We start from the raw sequence: 19941 nt of genomic DNA, 5'->3' as shown, positions 1-19941 counted from the left end.
AAACACATACAGGGATGCAAAGAATTTTAAATATCACTATACAGTTGAATCAAATTTTTTCCTGTAGGGATTGATGGATAATCATGTAGGGGGAAAAAACTCATGGAAGATGGTTTTTGTGTATAGTAACTGCAGTGAATATGCATGAAAATGGACTCTGAAATAGCCACAACAGATGTTTGGTGAGATGACAGAATTTGTAGCGATAGCAAAATTGATTTGTTTGATTAGGAAGAAGACAAAAAGTATATTTATTAGTGACTGGAAACCTTTTTTTGCTGAAAATAGAAGAAAATGAACTGTTGATTTATGGATTTGATATCTAGAAAGGTAAAATATGGGGAAAAGAGAATTAATTTTCCTTTTCTTAAATTTACACTGCTTTTATTATTATGTAAATTTCTTCAATAAAAAAATTATAAAACAAATAAGGTACACAGGAAGATAATGCAGATGGTATCTGTAACTAACTTGATAAAAGATCTTGTTTTTGAACATGGCAAAAATTGTACTTTTGAGGAATACTTTCAAACAACTCTGTTGAGTGGGAACAATAAAGAGCTTCTGAAGTTATCTTCAACTGTTTGTGTGCAGTTGTTAGGGATAAGCAAAACTTCTTCTACATTCCCAATGAAGAAAGGAAAAGCTGAATTATCTAGTCAAATGCCCGTTACACCACCTGACCAGCAGGTTGTACTCTTGCAGTTATTTCCTTGTTGTCTTTGTGTTAGGTAACAGTGAGATCTCAGAAAAAAGCCCCATTCTTCCTTATTTTTCTCTTCAGGAATTATAGTGGCAGATAGGATAGCAGTTCCTGATGACTGGTACCGGCCTGTAAACTTCCAGAAAAATTGTCAAAAGAATATGTTGGAAACATTAACAAAAACATTAATTGGAAGTGAGTTGTTCTTTGTTCAATACTCAGGTACTTTTATCCTATGGGATGCTAACTGTACGGAATATGAAATTAGGCTCTCTCTTCTTTTTAAATAACATATTAATGTTCCACATTTATTCCAGGATACACCGCCAAACAAAAAGTTCTTTTTAAATAATTCTGTTTTACTTATTTTATAGTAGGCTGTCTTACAGAAAAATTAATTAATTAATTAATTAATTAATTAATTCAATTTCTATAGCTGTCCATCTCAGTCAATGATTATGAATGGCTTACAATTCAAAACAAATATTACAATTAAAAATGCTAAAAACATTTTGGAACAATAAAAACAATTCTCAGTATGGAGTAACTCAGAGTTTCCCTACCTTTTGGGCACCAGAGACCAGTTCCATGGAGAGAGGTTTTTCCGCGGACTGGAGGGGGCATGGTTTTGTGTGCTGCCTATATCCCGCAGATGGGGCTTTGCTTGTTTGTGCGGACCAGTTGCTGGCATGCCATGGCCCAGTACTGGTCCACGGACCGGGAGTTGGGGACCCCTGGACTAACTTACCCATGATTTCAACCAAGAGATTTAACCAGATCACTTTATTTCCTTATTATAGTACTAGTTAGTTGCAACTCCCCCTTCCCCCCCAAAAATAGAGTCAGGTAGTAAATGATGTTGTCTGAAATGTTCTGATATACCATGGCCTGCAGGGCACCAAATTAGGGGAAATTGATGTACTGTAAATGATGTGTTCTTTCTGGTGCCACACTGAGCTATACCTGGTCCTCACCATTTTTTTTCTATAAACATTTCCTAGGCACTTGCTGAGTTTATTTCCAAAGTATCCTTCAGGCGTCCACAAAAAAGCATCCCACACAGCATATACTGAGGACAATGTGCATAATAAATTTGTGCGGGGACCAATTTTCTTTAGTAATAAAACACCACTAAATTGCCATTTCTGGAATTTAAAAAAATGCACAAAATGGCACTCACTCATAATAATTGTTAATTCTTTGTATTAAAGCTTCTACAATCTACTACATATTATTGAAGCATAAAAGCACACTAATAGGCACTAGTCTAAATAAACCAATATACAAAAATTTATTGTAGAAAAGGAATGGTTAAACTACATATATTGAGGCTGAACATCCTGGTGCAATTTTTGCAGGCAGATTGGTCTCAAACTTACATTCCCCTAATTTGAACTGCGCACAGCACTTTAGCAGTGTAATCTTGTTTTTATTCCATCTATTTCTTATATGGGAAATAGCTACGATGATGACATTATTATTTTTGCTATATAGCAATTCTCTCGTCCTAAAGGGTTTAAAAAAAACAATTTCCTGAATAATTGAAAATAAAATAAAATACTGGGTAATCATTAATTAGCAAATCTGCTACTGAAACTAGAGAAGGGAAACTTAGGCATGGATGAGTTAAAGATGAAACAATCTAAATCAGCAGAGAAAAAGTGCTCTTATTGATACATTTTTGAGAGTAACAATTTTAATTTAATTTAATTTAATTAGATTTATATACCGCCCTTTCCCGAAGGACTCAGGGTGGTTTACAGGGCATTTTAAAATCACACCAATACAAAATACAAAAGTTAAAAGACAATTAAAAAGATTAAATTATCCCTGAAAATAAAACCCCAGTTAAAATTCTCAGCCTGGGCCAGAGAGCTCAAAGAGCCAAGTCTTCAGGTCCCGGCGGAATGAACGCAGGTCAGGGGCAGTCCTGAGCTCCACGGGCAGCTGGTTCCAGAGGGCAGGCGCACCCACAGAGAAGGCCCTCCCCCTGGGTGTTATCCGCTGGCAATCTTTTACCGGCGGCACCCTGAGAAGACCCTCCCTGTGCGAGCGCACTGGACGAAGGGAACTCTTTACAATGGGTAAAGAGCTGTGGTGGTGCAGTGGTTACAATGCAGTATTGCAAAGTAATTCACTGCTGACTGTCAGGAGTTTAATTCTGACTCAGCTCAAAGTTGACTCAGCCTTCCATCTTTTCGAGATTGGTAAAATGAGGACTTATATTTGGTGGGGGGAAGGCAATATGCTGACATTGTAAACCACTTATAGAGGGCTGTAAAGTACTGTGAAATAATATATAAGTCTAAGTGCTTGTGCTAGTGCAAAACATTGGACTTCTGGATTCTACTCTTCTTCAGTGAAATCCTGAAATCAGAAGAATCCCAACTGGACCAGGTGTAAAATAGTGACTTAGAAAGGTGAATATAACAACAGCAGAAGAAAAAATATGTCCATCACCAATAATAAATGAATTGAAAGAAATACCGTATTTTCCAGCGTATAAGATGACTGGGCGTATAAGACGACCCCCGACTTTTGAGAAGATTTTCAAGATTTTTCGTCTTATACGCCGGAAAATACTTACATGCCAGTTGCCAAGTGTCCGACACAAGCCTGATTCAGCCCCGTCTGATGCAGATGGTGCAAAGCCTCCCTTTTGAAGCCCAAAGGGGCTTTTCCTTCCACCCACCCTTTGGAATAAACGCAAGAGCTGCGTTCACACAACACGCTCTTCCAGGCCAGACTATGCAAATGGCACGCCAGAAGCCGCAACCACCATGGGAACTCCAAGTCCCCGCCTTTCGGCAGCCTGCATGGCTGAGCGCAATCCGGCTTTGAGAGCACATTTGCAGATGGAGCAGCCGCCGCGTCTGGAGCCAAGCCCCGCCCAGGAGGCAGTCGGCCAGGCAGGCCTGGAAGACGCGCTGGAGAGCCAGGCTTGGGGCGGCCATGCCGAGGCCGGCTGGAGAGGGCCACTGCATGGTCTGTGGGTGAGAGGGGCACCAGGCCACCAAGTACCGCTGTCCAGACTGCCGGGAGAGATAGCGGGTAGCAGGGCGTGCTCTGCTTATGCTCAGATGCCACTTGGGGGAGGGGGAGGGGCTTCCTGCCGCTCCCGGGGTCTGGCATTTGCAAGGGCTTAGAGGCTCTTGGAGGTGGGAAGGGAGAGTCATGTTGGAGGGGGGACTGGACTAAGGAGGCTTGAAGTTGCTTTGCAAGAACGGGGGCGCTCGATTGATTTATGTACTATTTTCCGGTGTATATGACGACTGGGCGTATAAGACGACCCCCCAACTTTTGAGAAGATTTTCATGGGTTAAAAAGTCATCTTATATGCCGGAAAATACAGTACAAAAATAATGCATAATGTTGCAGATAAAATGGTACACTATCTTTACTCAAAATTCAAACCATAGAATTCAGTGATACCATTTCGTAGATGTGAATGTGTAGAAATGTAATCCACATTTTTCCCAAGAGATTTTTTTTCACCAGAAGAATTGAAACTTGCAAAAAAATTATTTCCTACTCAAGTCTATATTAGTCCCATCCTCTCATCTTCCTAATTCTAGTAGTCCATTACTCTATTGGGAGACAGAATATTTTTGTTGATCTTAAATTATCTGGAAATCTCATTTAAAAAAAAAATCAAAATAGCTCTGCTGTATTAGGCCAATGGCTGATCTCAAATACATTCTAGAACACATATTTTTTGAACACTACTATTTTAAATCTTTTGAAATGCGTAATACTTATGTCTCAAGTTTGTTTGGCAGCCAGAATTTGCATTTAGTACCTTGACTGCTTCCATTGCATATTAAAAGCTAATATGTTGATAATATACTATGAAACCTGTCAAATGGTGTGGGAACGGCCAGTTTTTTGGCCTCCCAAACTTCAGCTTTCCCAAACGTTTCTTACCGGCCTCTACATGAATTACAATGATGAGCACACTCTCCTGGTTCGCACAGGATGGCATGTGGGAGGTTTGGGAAACGCTATGATAGAGCTTTCACATATATCTTTTAGTATCTTGTTTTTGTAATGATCTCATAGGCACCTGAGTAGTTCTCACTATGTATCCAATTATCACTATGTATCCTATTTTTTGAGATTGATGGGATTTATGTAATGTTATATTTGGTATTCAAAAAAGGAGGTGAATAAAAGTTCAGCGGGCAGTTGCTCAGTGTTCTTTTAGAGAGACGAGGCTGCCTGGCTGGTTCAGAGCATCTCTATCGACCCGAGTCTGAATTCTTTCCCCTACAATATGGTCCCTTTTTGCTATTTGATTTACCAATTTTCATTCAATGTAAGTACATCCAATATAAGTACTTCTTAAAAAGAATGTCAGAAGACCATAGTCTCCTAATGTTCTCTAAACTTAAGGTTTCAGTTAATAGATTAGAGCTATGAGCCAATGTGACCAAAAATTTTTTTTAAAAAACCCATAGCTTTCTGATTATAAATGTTGACTTAGTCTTTTGTGTTTAAAAAGTGGGGTCATAAAGTCTTGGAATACTTTGATAATCTAAATTAAACACTGGCAATTAAATGAAGCCCCAAACTGATGTTTACATCATCATATCTGGAGAGATAGGAATGGAACCAAGGGACTTAACACTATATACTAGATTTAATATTTCTCCTGACCTGCCCAAAATGATGTGTATACATTCTGTCCTAATTTAAGATGAGCCTTCCAATTTTTAAGTTATGTCCTGTTCAAATATTAAATTTTAAATAAGGAGTAAAAAACTTATTCACCTGATTTTAAGAAATAAATCCAGGATATAAGCCTGTTATATATTTTTGAAAAATCGCTGTGTTCTAAAAATAAGATGACACAGTAAATTGCTACATGATCTAGATTTAATAAAGGAAAGAATGGAGTTAAACATGTAATGGTTTATAGTTGTTATATGGATATTTTTTGTGCTAGTTTTTTATTTTTGCTATATTTTTAATCACTATAATATAGCTAACTTTTTTGTTCTCTCAATAATCACTATTTGTTTGTTTGTCACTTTTAAGTCAATGTTGAAGTCAATTCCTCTTTATCCAGTAAAATGTGTTTCTCTTCCATATCTTCATCTAGTCTTTCAATAATGGCAGAAATCTTTAAGAGTATCTTCTGAATCATTTTTACACGTAATCAATGCATCCATTACTTTATTTGCTTCTACTGCCCTCTAGTGTTCAACCTTTAATCACTTAACTTATCACATTTTTTTCCCTAAAGAATGCAAGCAGTCACAATTTCCCATGGTTAGGATTTTATAATTAATTTCGAACATTTATTCCAAGTCTCTCTGGACCCTCAATTCATTTTTAATTTTCCAAAAACAGAACTCTAAACACTTTTTTGCTGTATTGCCAAAAGTAATATTCTTCCAAGTCCTTAAAATTATATTTAAAAGTTCTTTCACTAAGAAGAAAACTCATGCAATTAGTATAGTAGAAACTTGCAATCCAAAGAATCTTAATATTTTCAAAACAATAAAAAGATAATGAAATGAGGCTCAGTCAAGCTTTTTGTCCTTAAAAGACTATGTTACGACTATGAACTTAGATGGTATCCCTTGATTCTCAGCTATGCAATTTATAAGCTGACCACAAAATTGTGTTTCCTGCAGTCTACTAACAAGAAGCAACTGTCCTGAGTGCATTGGGTTGTCTCATGATCTCGCCTTCCTTCGGAAATCAAATATCAGCACCAAAAATGAGATATTTTCACCAAGGTGAAAATGCCTCCTTCCTGTATTTAACTCAGTGGAAAGGGAACAGGGACAAGTGTGGATTTTCTCACAAATTAAATATTGCTGCTGTGCTGCATATTTGTGTTTTCAGTGCTTGTTGTAAAATGTCTCAAGGACATTTTACCATCAAATCACACAAGTACATATGTCTGATATGTTTACAATTTACAATTTTGAAAAGATTACACAGTTCTTCCTTTTCTTTTCTTTTAAACAAGTTTTACTGGTTTTTCAGTTAAAATCTACATATTTAGAAAGCATCATGATGACTGGGTAATCAGAGATTCAGTAACAGAGTTTTCAGTACATAATTCAGGTTACATTATCAAAACATCCTTCTCAATTTCCCTTAACATTTCATACAACCAGTTTAAACTAATAAATTTCTAGAGATAGCACGGTCAGTTGAAAAATTTGTCAATTCAATTTCATATATATCTATGTCCTGTTATTAAAGTTTACCTAATTTTAATTTTAATTATATTATTCAAATTTAGCCTTTAACATCCCAAATAATACTCACAACCCAAATTTCCCTTATTACATTACAGCAAAAACTATAGCATCTAACATGTACACAGTGGCTGAGTAGCTGTGTTCTACCTAATAAACATTGTCTGTTTCACATCCTAATACATCACACATTACTGACAGGACCACAGCCTATGTTTATCAATCTAGAACTATTTATATACAACCAGATTCTGTTTTAAATTTTAGCTAATCTTAATTCTTGAATAGAATAATCAAACATCTTTTAACATCAGACGTAGGATCTATAAACCAAATTTCCATTATGTCACTGCACAAATTATAATGTCTAAAATAAGCCTAATAAATACATAAACACATTCTAGTTCTATCTCATAAACATTTTCTATTTTCGATCCTGATAGATCACTGATTACTAAAAGGATAAACTTTAATGGTTCTCTAAGAACTCACTTTTTAAATCTAACTCGAGATTTCTTTTTTCGCCAATCAGGTTTCCAGACCAAGGCCTTTGAATTGCCAGATAGGTCTCCCTTCACTCCAATACATATTATTTGAATCAAAGGAGGCCATCTAGCCATCATTGGTCCACAAAACCCAAACATTTGTAATCATTATGTTGTTGCCCTGTTAGTTCTAGTCTCTGTATTTGCTCTAAAAACTTTATCTTCAGTTCGGTCTGGATTCCTCTTCTGTCTGGGTTCATCTGCTTTAAATAGAGAGTCTTATCCAATTTTGTAATTAATGCTTGGCTATCCAGGCTTTCAGGAAACTGTCTTTATTGATCTTCCACATCCTCTATGTTAAAATCACTATCTTGCACATTAAGTTTTCCCATAGTATGTTGTTGGTCCTTAAGGTTATTTGCCATAGTGATAGTTCCTTGTACTTTTAAAGTTGTCGGTTCTTTGCATAGTTGTTGCTTATATTCCTCTGTCTCAATAGTAATATCTTCCAATTTTATTATATTCTGAAGTATAAATTCTTTAGTTGCAGTCTGGGTTTCAATCTGAGACTTAAGGTTGGCATGTAAATTATTAAATCTGTAGATAGACATCTCAGTGACTTTGTAGATTGTTACAAGTATGAGGTTATAATCAAGCAAGGTTTGTGGCTGATCCTTCTCCATTTTGTAATAATTATAAATAGTCCTTGGTGGAGACTATTTTTCAAACAAAAATCAGTAAGAGATTACCTCCACAAGTCTAAGCCAAATTCATCTCCAGCTGTTTCAGGTTTTTATCTTAATGCCAAGGTCAGTCCAAAATGTAAGCAAGCTTGTTTGCCAATAATACTCACTAAATATCCTCAGAATACTTCAAAAGACAGTATCTTTTTATTTAGTTTTTTTTGTCCCCTTTTTAGACTAATAGGTAGAGTAGTCCATTTCTGTAAATATAGGAAGTTTGGGCCAAAAGTAGAAAGGCAGTAAGTCCAATAAATCAGTATAATTTAGTAGAAGGCTGTTTCTTTTCTCTCCCAATGTAGACAAAGGCTGCTCTTGAGGAGGGTGGGGGAAAAAAATCCCTTCCCTCTCTCCTCACAGGGGGAAGAAAATTCAAGAAGCTTTTGACAGGGAAAGTAGACAATTAGGAAAACAAGAAGGCAATTCTCACCCAGTTTTCAAGGGCTTTCAAGTGCTTTTTTGTCCTTTTGGCTTTGGCAGGAAATGGCTAAATGATGGGCCATGGGAGTGGCCGATCCTTTCTTCTTCGGTTCGGAGAGTAGTTCCAAGCCGATGGGAGGGCCGCTGCCCTTCTACCACCGACTGGAGAGACCTCTCCCCTACTCATCGCCCCTCCAGGGCAACTTTTGACCCCTTTACAGGCCCCCCCCCGATAAAGAAATCCATGTGACACGAGTGAATCCCTCGCACGTCTGGGAGCACCAAAATTCCAGAAGCCCACAGTTCTTCCTTTTGATTCTGCCTGATTTGTGCTATGCCAAGATGCAGTGACAAATCTTCCTTTCACATTATCAGGTTTTCTCATATCAGATAACTCTCTGGGGAACTGTCTATAAGGTCTAGTTTCTAACATGTTCCTTTCAACTTCAAATCCCCATTCTTATTTGTCAGAGAGAAATCTCTATTAACAAATTCAGTTCTATGTTCTTTTCTGACTTCATCACAAACAAATTGGGGTCTAAAATCAGACAATACTGTACATCTTTAACATGCAAAGTAATTCTCTTCATACACTTCAGTGTTCACTTTATAACAGCCTTTCCAATCCCCTGAGAGCTTATTTACTTTTCAGTTGCACTATGCTATGCCCTTTGCAGCATGTATTTTGTTTTTTCAACATTGGAGCAATTGCTCCCCTAGCCATGTTGATATTGAATTCAGATTGTCACCGCCTTTATTGGCTCCAGAAGCAAGGCTTCTTTGAGGTTTTTTCTTCAAAGAATGCATCTTTTCTCACCCTTTGGGCTTAGCTCCAGTCTTCTCCTGACTTAAATATTTCTTCCCTTCTTTCCAACCTTCACTTTGGCCAGTTCTCCCTCCATACTACAGAATAGTATAAGAAACATCAAATATTTTCAAGTTCTCTTTTCCTTAGTTTTATTACATCTTTTTCTTCCCATCCTTATCTCAATTACTGATACTGGAATATCTATGAGTTTTCTTCTGGCTGCCTTGCATTAAAAAAAAAGTCTTTAGCTCACAAAGTCCTACTGTCTACACTCTGAATCTCCTTACAAAACACAGTTCGTCCTTCTGGTCTTTCCTCACAAGTCTCTCCAGACTTTTCCTCCTGGTCTACCGTCTCATCCCAAAACTGGAACCTCTAGCCAGCTAGATTGTTCTTTCACTCCCTCCAAGTTCACAAGGTGGTATCCTCAGTAGCAGCATGGAGCATATACTGCAACATCTGCAATTTAACTTTCCCCCTTCCTGTTTGTCTTTTTATATATTACATCTAAAGCACGCATGTGCCATTTTAGAAGGGCATTCCAACATTTTCCCCCTTTTGCCCTACCTGCTTTTAGTGTTGTGCTGAGTCATCTGACTTCTCTAAAAAAAAATCTATGATCTTGGCAGAGACTCAGCCTTGTTCTTCTAGGCAGACCCTTCATCTTGCAACGGTAAACTAGTTGGTGATGATGACTCATTACTTCTAAGCAATTTGGCTTATAAAACCACACTGTATTTTAATAAGCCAAATTGCTTAGAAATAATGAGGTCAATAATATCTTTATCTAATATCAAAACAACAGTGTTTTTCAAATTGAACTTCACCAGCCAGTAAACTTAAGGAGTGAGTGTTTAGTTAAGAACCCTGTCTAAAAATCTTAGAATATCTCAGTGCACATTGACAGGTGCACTTTGTTTGTTTGTTTGTTTGTTTGTTTGTTTGTTTGTTTGTTTTGATGCCTTTGAGTCATTGTTGATTCATTGCTGACATGTTCCTGAAGATTTCATGCAAGATTTTGAAAGTGTTTTATCATTGCCTGCTTCCTAAAGCTGAGAAATAGTGACTATCCCAAGATCATCAAGCTAGCTTCAGGCCTAAGGAACTCACATAGACATGGTATATTTCATTTTCCAAAACCTACTGGATATTAGTGACAAATTTCATTTGCTTTGTTGTTTTCTAAACTGCTTTTTAATATATCCAGAATGGTGAGGTGGTTAGAATATTAACCAGGAAGGGTCTTAAGTCACAGACAGCTGCAGAAATTGGCACTGGGCCATCAGCTAAAGCAGAATGTTATATGCCAGTAGCTCATCAGCTGGACTTACCATATATGTATGCTTTTCATTCCTCTGAAATAACATGTTATGTTAGAAATAATAACTTCAGCAATGACAGATGGGCCTCCCACAAAGCAATAATCTCTTTTTTGCACCTGCTTCTGCACATTCAACTAACTAAATAGATGCAGAAAATATTCAACCTCAATCATTAATAACCAGTAGAGGTTTGTGGGTAACCATTCTTGTAGCTTGTTTTACTCACTTAGAACAGCTAGCAAACATTCCCAAGGAATGGAGCTATACAATCATTATTCCATTTCAATAAAAGGGAAAGAAAGCAGAACTAGCAAATAGAATATTCTGCTAGCTGTAATTAGTCAGCTTTATGTTCAATATCTCTATTGGAAATAACTTGATTGCTGGGGTGAAGTAACTGTTTTTTAAAAAAGCAATTATGAATGTGGTTTTTTAATAAAAAATATTATTCTTCCACTATCCCCCATAGTACTCTTCTTGTGGCATTTATAGATTTTAAATCTGTTTTTGACATGATCATGCAGGAAATCTAAATTACCTTTTTCAACAGATAATTGTTTCTTGTTCATCAACTCCATAAAAATGCTTCTTTATGAATCAGATATAACTACCAGCGTTATGGATCAGATGTAATTCAGTGAAGAAAAGAGTGAATCAGGAGTACATTTTCACCTTTATTTTTTTTTTAATTTACATTGGTAAAAGTCAAATATCTCATTGATCCAGCTCATCAATAGACTTTTACGTTTGTTACTGTACACAGGGCATGCAGCTATAATTTCCATTTCATTGGGAGTAAGAATAGTGCCTAGCCACATTGGAAGGCTAAATTTTGTGTTTGAAGGTGATTGTGTTTATGAGTGTCTGTGTGTGTGTGTGTGTGTGTGTGTGTGTGTGTGTGTGTACACGTGTAAGAAATCTAATTTAAAAAGTAAACTAGGAGAGTAAGTTTGGTCTAGAGCAGGGGTGTGAAACTGCTGGCCTGAGGACCGGATGCGTCACATGGAAGCCGCGCCCATCCCATTGCCGGCAATGGCAAAACTGTCCCAATATGTTGCGTGACATCACATGACATTAAGAGTTTGACATGTCTGGTCTAGAGGTTAAGGTACCAGGCTAGAAATCAGGAGACCATGACTTCTAGTCCTGCAATAGGCATGAAAGCTGGCTGGGTGGTTTTGGATCAGTTGCTCTCTCTCTCTCAGCCCATCACTCAGGCTTGCCAGTTGATCATTTCCTGTCACAACCAAATAGATCAACACTTGGTTGATCTAAAAAAAACCCCACCAGACCATAAATTTGTTTAAAAAAAACGCTAGGAAGAAAAAAAAATCAAATAAACATAAATAACCCAAAATATTTGAGATGTTCTGCTATGCATCAGTGAGGAATAGGTACATTCCAAATATATTTCTGAGAAATGTCACAGAAATGTGGCTGCCATTACAAATTATTAAAGGATGTTATTATTTACCCTCTGCCTTAAAGCCAGCATTATTGTCACAGATATCAAGTGTTAAAGACTCATATATCCTATGGAACATGGAAACTAAAGATATATGTTGGTATTCTTACTATTGCAGCTCCCGAATATGTGCTAAATGTGATATTATACTTGGACACAGAATTAAAGGAAGTAGGAATCTGATTCTTCCTTTTCATCTTTGATTAAAATTTGCTTTCATCTCATTTAGCTTACCACTTTAATTGTACAAAAAGATTCTATTTTTACATAGAAGAGAATCTAAATGGGAACAACTCTGTTTTATGATTTTTCTACTGAATTTGTTACAAAACGTGCCAAAACAATTAAAATATCGGAGATTCCAATTTGCAAAGGCCTAGTGCCTATGACTATTTGAAACTCCTAGATATAGAGATTTTTTTCACCTTTGGACCACGTTGCAATCTGGGCACCAGCCTGGACTTAACAGCTTTTGTGAAAAAGCCTTTGCATAGATCCATCTATTACAGTAGGTGTGTCCATTCTGGATTCAGACTCTTCAGAGACTCACTTATGCACCAGTAACCTCATGATTATTACTGCAATGTACGCTACATAGGATCCTTGAAGCTTGTCAAGAATATGACAGTATAGGCAGTGCTGTCATGCATCATTGCTATTTTGTGAGCTGCTACGGTTGCCTTTTGGGTACAATTCAAGGTGCTATAAAGCCCTTAATGTTTCAGAGCCAGGTCATTTGCAAGATTGCTCTCTTCAATAAAAATCAGACAGAATGTGTGTGCTCCAGATGACCTCAATTAAACAATGTCACCTCTCAGAACCAAGGAAGCATGCCATGCAGTGGTGGGATTCAGCCAGTTCACACCAGTTCAGCAGAACCAGTAGCTATTTTTTTGTTGCCCAGGCCCAGAATGGACTTATGGAAGTGGCATCCACACAGAGAACTGGTTGTTCACATATTTTAATCCCGCCACTGGTGCCATGTGCCATGTCTGTTGCACTGCTTGCCCTCTGCAACCGTATTTGCCCAGATTCATACAGTTTCCACCCTAGTAATGTTTTGTGTATACAAGAATGAGCTTAATGTCCCTGATAATCACAATGAGGTGGTCACTGACCTCGAGCCAGACATCCTAGAATGTGAAGTGAAGTGGGCCTTAGAAAAGCTGAGCAACAACAAAGCTAGTGGAGGTGACAGTATTCCAGCTGAGCTATTCAAAATTTTAAAAGACGATGCAGTAAAAGTGCTACACTCAATTTGCCAGCAAATTTGGAAAACTCAACAGTGGCCACAGGATTGGAAAAGATCAGTTTACATTCCAATTCCAAAGAAAGGCAGTGCCAAAGAATGTTCAAACTATCGCACCATTGCACTTATTTCTCATGCTAGTAAAGTTATGCTTAAAATCCTACAAGCTAGACTTCAGCAGTATGTGGATCGAGAACTACCAGAAGTACAGGCAGGATTTCGAAGAGGCAGAGGAACTAGAGATCAAATTGCCAACATACGCTGGATCATGGAGAAAGCTAGAGAGTTCCAGAAAAACATCTACTTCTGCTTCATTGACTATGCTAAAGCCTTTGATTGTGTGGATCATAACAAACTGTGGCAAGTCCTTAAAGAGATGGGTGTATCAGATCATCTTATTTGTCTCTTGAGAAACCTATATGCGGGCCAAGAAGCAACAGTGAGAACTGGACACGGAACCACTGATTGGTTCAAAATTGGGAAAGGAGTCCGGCAAGGCTGTATACTGTTGCCTTGCCTATTTAACTTATATGCAGAGCACATCATGAGAAAGGCAGGGCTAGATGAATCAAAAGTTGGAATTAAGATTGCCGGAAGAAATATCAACAACCTAAAATATGCAGATGACACCACTCTAATGGCAGAAAGTGAAGAGGAACTGAAGAGTCTCTTGTTGCGGGTGAAGAAGGAGAGTGCAAAAGTTGGGTTGAAACTAAACATTAAGAAAACCAAGATCATGGCATCCGGCCCTCTCAATTCCTGGCAAATAGATGGGGAAGAAATGGAGGTAGTGACAGATTTTATTTTCCTGGGCTCCAAGATCACTGCAGATGGAGACTGTAGCCAAGAAATTAAAAGACGCTTACTCCTCGGGAGGAAAGCCATGGCAAATCTAGACAGCACACTAAAAAGCAGAGACATCACCCTGTCAACAAAAGTGCGTATAGTCAAGGCTATGGTCTTCCCAGTTGCAATGTATGGCAGTGAAAGCTGGACCATAAAAAAGGCTGAGCGCCAAAGAATTGAGGCCTTTGAACTCTGGTGCTGGAGAAGACTCCTGCGAGTCACTTGGACTGCAAGGTGATCAAACCAGTCAGTCCTAGAGGAGATCAACCCTGACTGCTCTTTAGAAGGCCAGATCCTGAAGCCAAAACTCAAATACTTTGGCCACCTAATGAGAAGGAAGGACTCACTGGAGAAGAGCCTAATGCTGGGAAAGATTGAGGGCAATAGAAGAAGGGGACGACAGAGAATGAGGTGGCTGGATGGAGTTACTGAAGCAGTAGGCGTGAGCTTAAATGGACTCCAGAAGATGGTAGAGGGCAGGAAGGCCTGGAGGAACGCTGTCCATAGGGTCGCAATGGGTCGGACACGACTTCGCAACTAACAACAACAACAACAATGTTTTGTGAGTCTTTGAAACCTTGGTTTGTCCCAAACCTGGGGATATCGTATCTGCTGAAACCTGTCCTTTTGTCCCTCTTGAGTGCTATGTTTGTTCCTTCCAAAAGTTCATGATCTTTTTCTTCTGATTTTATTATTCTTCACTTTTAAGATATAAGTAACCCAGAGTTACCAAGAGTTGGGTGGCCTCTAATCTTCATTAAATACATGAATACATACTGAAAACAAAATAGTGTGGGTTTTTTCCTGTATGAAGTCTAAAAGACATGAAGTCTAATTGCATATTGAAGTATGATTGGCAATGAATTACATTTGATTCTGGTCTTTTTCTTCTTCCTATCCCCAAATTGTGTGCTTTCCTCTTTTGGTTACCAAACTTGTTTATTTTTCACATTTCTGAACTACCTATTCCTCTCAAATGACTGTGATGGGAACAGATTAAAAGAAACATGTACAGAAATTGAAAAAGCTGCCCATATTCTTGAAGAGAAAAATAAAGTCTTGACATTGCAGCACTCAACACAAAAAGTAGAGAAATAACACAAAAATGCTGACAAAGTCTTGTTTTTGTTGTTGTTGTTGCTATGTGCATCAATAGGATGAAAGTCCCATTATTTTCTAAAACCTCTTCAGCTTTTGCTGTTAGGTAGAAAAAAATAAAATGGTAGTTATTGCAGGCCAGTATCATTGTCACAGATATCAAAAGTTAATAATTTGATTACAACTAATCAATGCCCTGATGATGCATCAAGTTCTGGAATTTTAGCTCTGCCCCTTTTAACGAAGTTGCTATGTCAGTGATTAATCGCCTAAAAAAGAGCCTTGGTGGAGCAGTGGGCTAATGCCTCCTTAAGTAACACCAGCTGCCTGCAGTTAGTGCAGGTTCGCGTCCCACCAGGCTCAAGGTTGGCTCAGCCTTCCATCCTTCTGAGGTAGGCAGGGCTTTTTTTCTCATAGAACGCTCAGAACGGAGTTCCAGCACCTTTTTTGGATGGAACCTTGTAGGGTAGGCAAGGCTGGTTGTACGACATGTGTGAGTTCCGGCACCTTTTTCATTTACAAAAAAAGCACTGGAGGTAGGTAAAATGAGGACCCAGATTGTTGGGGGCAATAAGCTGACTTTGTAATAATGCCGCTTGGAGGGTGTGTGAAAGCCCTAACAAGCAGGCATATACATAGAATGAAGGCTACTGCTAAGCTTGTAAGCCGCCCTGAGTCTTCGGAGAAGGGCGGGATATAAATGGAAATAAAATAAATAAAATTATATATATATATATATATATATATATATATATATATATATATATATATATATATATATATATATATATATATATATATATATATATATATATATATATATATATATATATATATATATATATATATATATATATATATATATATATATATATATATATATATATATATATATATATATATATATATATATATATATATGTAGGTCTAGAGTCTCGGGTTTCTTCCCGCGTTCCTTTCATCTTCAGAAAGTTGTGGCGACGTTTCGACGAAATCCCATCCGTCATCATCAGGCCGGAGTATTCCTCCTGCTGCTTTCAGGAGCAATGCGTGGTCTGTCTGTTCCTTTCCTTCCAACTGCCGGTGGGGCTGTGTTACGACTGGGTGGAGGCGTGGCTGCTTTCTGATTGGGTGGGGGTGTCATCCGACTGGGTGGAGGCGTGGTTGTCTTCTGATTGAGTGGAGGCGTGGCTGTCTTCTGATTGGGTGGATGTGTGGTTGTCTTCCGATTGGTTGGAGGCGTGGCTGTCTTCTGATTGGGTGGGGTGTGTTCTGAATGGGAGGGGTTTTTTGTTGTGTCGTAATATCCTGAGTGTTGTGATTTGGTGTCTTGAGGAGTGGGCTGTGTAGTGGCCTCCAGAGCTTTGGCTTGGCTCCGAGTTCGAGGACCCGCCATGCATCTCTGGTATACTCCGGCCTGATGATGACGGATGGGATTTCGTCGAAACGTCGCCACAACTTTCTGAAGATGAAAGGAACGCGGGAAGAAACCCGAGACTCTAGACCTACACATACAGACACCCGCGAGAATCTACGAAAACATATATATATATATATATATATATATATATATATATATATATATATATATATATATATATATATATATATATATATATATATATATATATATATATATATATATATATATATATATATATATATATATATATATATACATACATACTTGGAAATAGAGCAGGGAAGATACTTACTGAAATAAGTCAGGATTAGTAGATTTCATTATCATACCTAAAAAAGCTAAAATCAATACTTTTAATTTTTTTTTGTAAATTGACATATCTACTTTTCTACAAAATTCAATATGAGCCATTACTATTTTAGCTCCTTTCCATTAAGTACAATCCATTCTTTCCTTGATACTTCATCACTATCATCAATGCAATTTTGTATTCTATTACAGAATCTGCTACAGTCACTAGAAAATAAAAAGCCTGCAGCATGAATATCTTATTATTTGTGATAAAAAATAATTCTAAGCACATAAAGTATATAAAGTAAGAAATGAATGTTATAGAAATGATTGTATGATATTTAAAATAACAATGTTTTATTAAAAAAAGAATTGTCTTTGTTTTTAAATGTTCCAGAAAATATAAAAGCCAAATGAATAATTTGAAATTATAGGTATTACCTTTAATGTTACACAGTGTGTGTGTGGGGGGGGGTATCAAAAAACAAAGAATGACAACCACTATGATTTGCAACATTTTCAATGGTTTTAGTTCTGTTAAAAGTAAAAGCTATTATTTGGATCCAACGCTATTCTAGGTATCATGTCAATAAAATGCACATGATTTGAAAATTAATCAGATAATTTTTGAAAAGTTCAGATTCTTACTTGTCAATAAAAAAGATGTAATCTCTGAACCAGTAAAATGTATCAAGTGACAGTAATTATGTGACTGTATCAAAAATGAGCCCCACAAAACACAGTTAAATTTCTTTTCTCATCAAATTATGCTTTTCTCTAGCTATTTACACATTATACCATTGTCCTCTTCATCCTGTTACAGTCTCTATTTTTATAACTTTTCCCACTTTTGGTTTTGAATCTTCCATTCTTATATCTTGATATATCCTCAGCTCTATTCCATCACATTCAGTATTCTCTCAACTTCAATCTTATTCCCTCAACAGATAATACAATACAGTATTTTTCTTTCAAGCCCTTTCTCAAAAATTAACTTTTTTATAAAATCGTTGGCAGAGTCCTGTAGTTTACATGTCAAATTGAAATAATAGTCAAAAGACAGAAAAAACTGCACATTCTTCTCCCATTTACCTTGGCAACCATTTCATATTTTACATGAGGCAAATAATAGATTATGAACACCTCAGGGAAGGTATTTGTCCTCTGACATTTTATGAAATGTTACATTTCTCATGATAGTGTATTATGCATATCTATGATCAGAACTGCCCACATGGTACCTGATATAATTGATGCACTGTTGTCAAATAAAATTTTATTCTTACTTCAGTCATTTCTGTCTCATTCCTTCAAGTACTACTGGACCCAACTTGTTCTTCACTAGTATCATGCAAGGAAGGAACCAACAGTTTCTAAATAAACGTTTGATTGTCCAATTGATGTATTGATCTTTAATAGAAATCACAGATCAAACTTCAAGGACAAACAACATTTGGGCTTCAGACAAGAGTCTCAAAATTATTCCTTTAGCTATTTCAACAATCAAAAAACAAACTGATATGGTCAGTTGATACATTATACCACTGAATGTCATAATTGTGTTAAATATTTTCCAGTGTGGGGAGAATTTAATCAGCATGTATATGTGTGTGTGTGTGTGTGTACTGTATATTTGTGTGCATGTGTATGTATCTGTGTAAACACAGAGATAAATATAGAAGAAAATCCTTATGTATGAAATTATTGCTTTATATGATAGGTTTCAGTCATAAATAAATTTTATGAAATTAGCTTTACATTTTAAAAACCCAAGGTATTCAAAACAAAACAAGTAAGAAAGATAAGAAAGATATCTTTGTTTGGAACAATATTTAGTTGAAGGTTAATATCGCTAGACTATATTAAGTTTCTAGTCAGATAAGTATATTAAATATTTGCTTAATAGGTTCAGAAACATAGATGATACTACAAAAGGTTTCTCCCCACTGAAAAATAGCTCTAAGATGCATAAGGATAAAAGAGTTCTCTTTTTTCTACTTTGCTCTTCAAATTTTTAATAAAAATGTTTAAAAACCATTAACCCATAATGTTCAGAATTTCAGAAACAATGAATATACATTAATATTTTTAGCACGAAAACATCTTACAGTATAATACAGTAAAGTGTTGCTTGATTAAATATACATCCAAACTTTAAAATGTTTTATCTTGATTCATAAATATAAATCTAATGCTAGATCTGAACTCTGAGTTATATATTATTTTTATAGAACAGTGTGTGCATTAATAATTCACCGTATATTAAAAACTGTTCAGAGAAATCCTTGTCCATGAAAGATTTTTATAATAACTCACCATATATTAAACACAGTTCAGAGTAATCCTTGTCCGTGAAATATTTTTATTTCTCCACTGAGAAATTAGTGAGATAATCTTTGCAGGTCAAGCATATGTTGTTTCAAGTCTTATATTTTATTTCTCTAGCTATAACCATGATGAATTTTGATACACTATTTATCATTAAATTACCATCCCAACATTTTGAAAGTTCTTTAATTACATTCCAACAAACAACACATGTAAGTATATAAGGATTCACAGAATGTCATGTGTTTGATTCACTTTCCAGAACTACTCTCAAATGTCCCCTCCAAAAAATAAATTTCAGTCATACACGCTTCATTATTGCTGTAGCCATCTGAGCTGAGAAAATCACAACCTCAGCTTCTACTTCATGTGGGCAGAAGAATAGTGAAATAGTATACCAGTGGATGTTAAAAAAAACTTTTTTAAAAACACAGAGAAAATAGGATTTTTAAAAAATATGTTGCTGCCAGGTTTTTAACCAAGCAAATTTCTAAAGCAATGGTTCTCATCTTCTTATTTTATAGAGTTTGTAAAGTTCACCAATTATC

This window comes from Vipera berus (genome assembly GCF_964194415.1).
Source record: "Vipera berus genome assembly, chromosome: 5".
NCBI classification, from domain to species: domain Eukaryota; kingdom Metazoa; phylum Chordata; class Lepidosauria; order Squamata; family Viperidae; genus Vipera; species Vipera berus.
Note: the sequence above shows the minus strand (reverse complement) of the source record.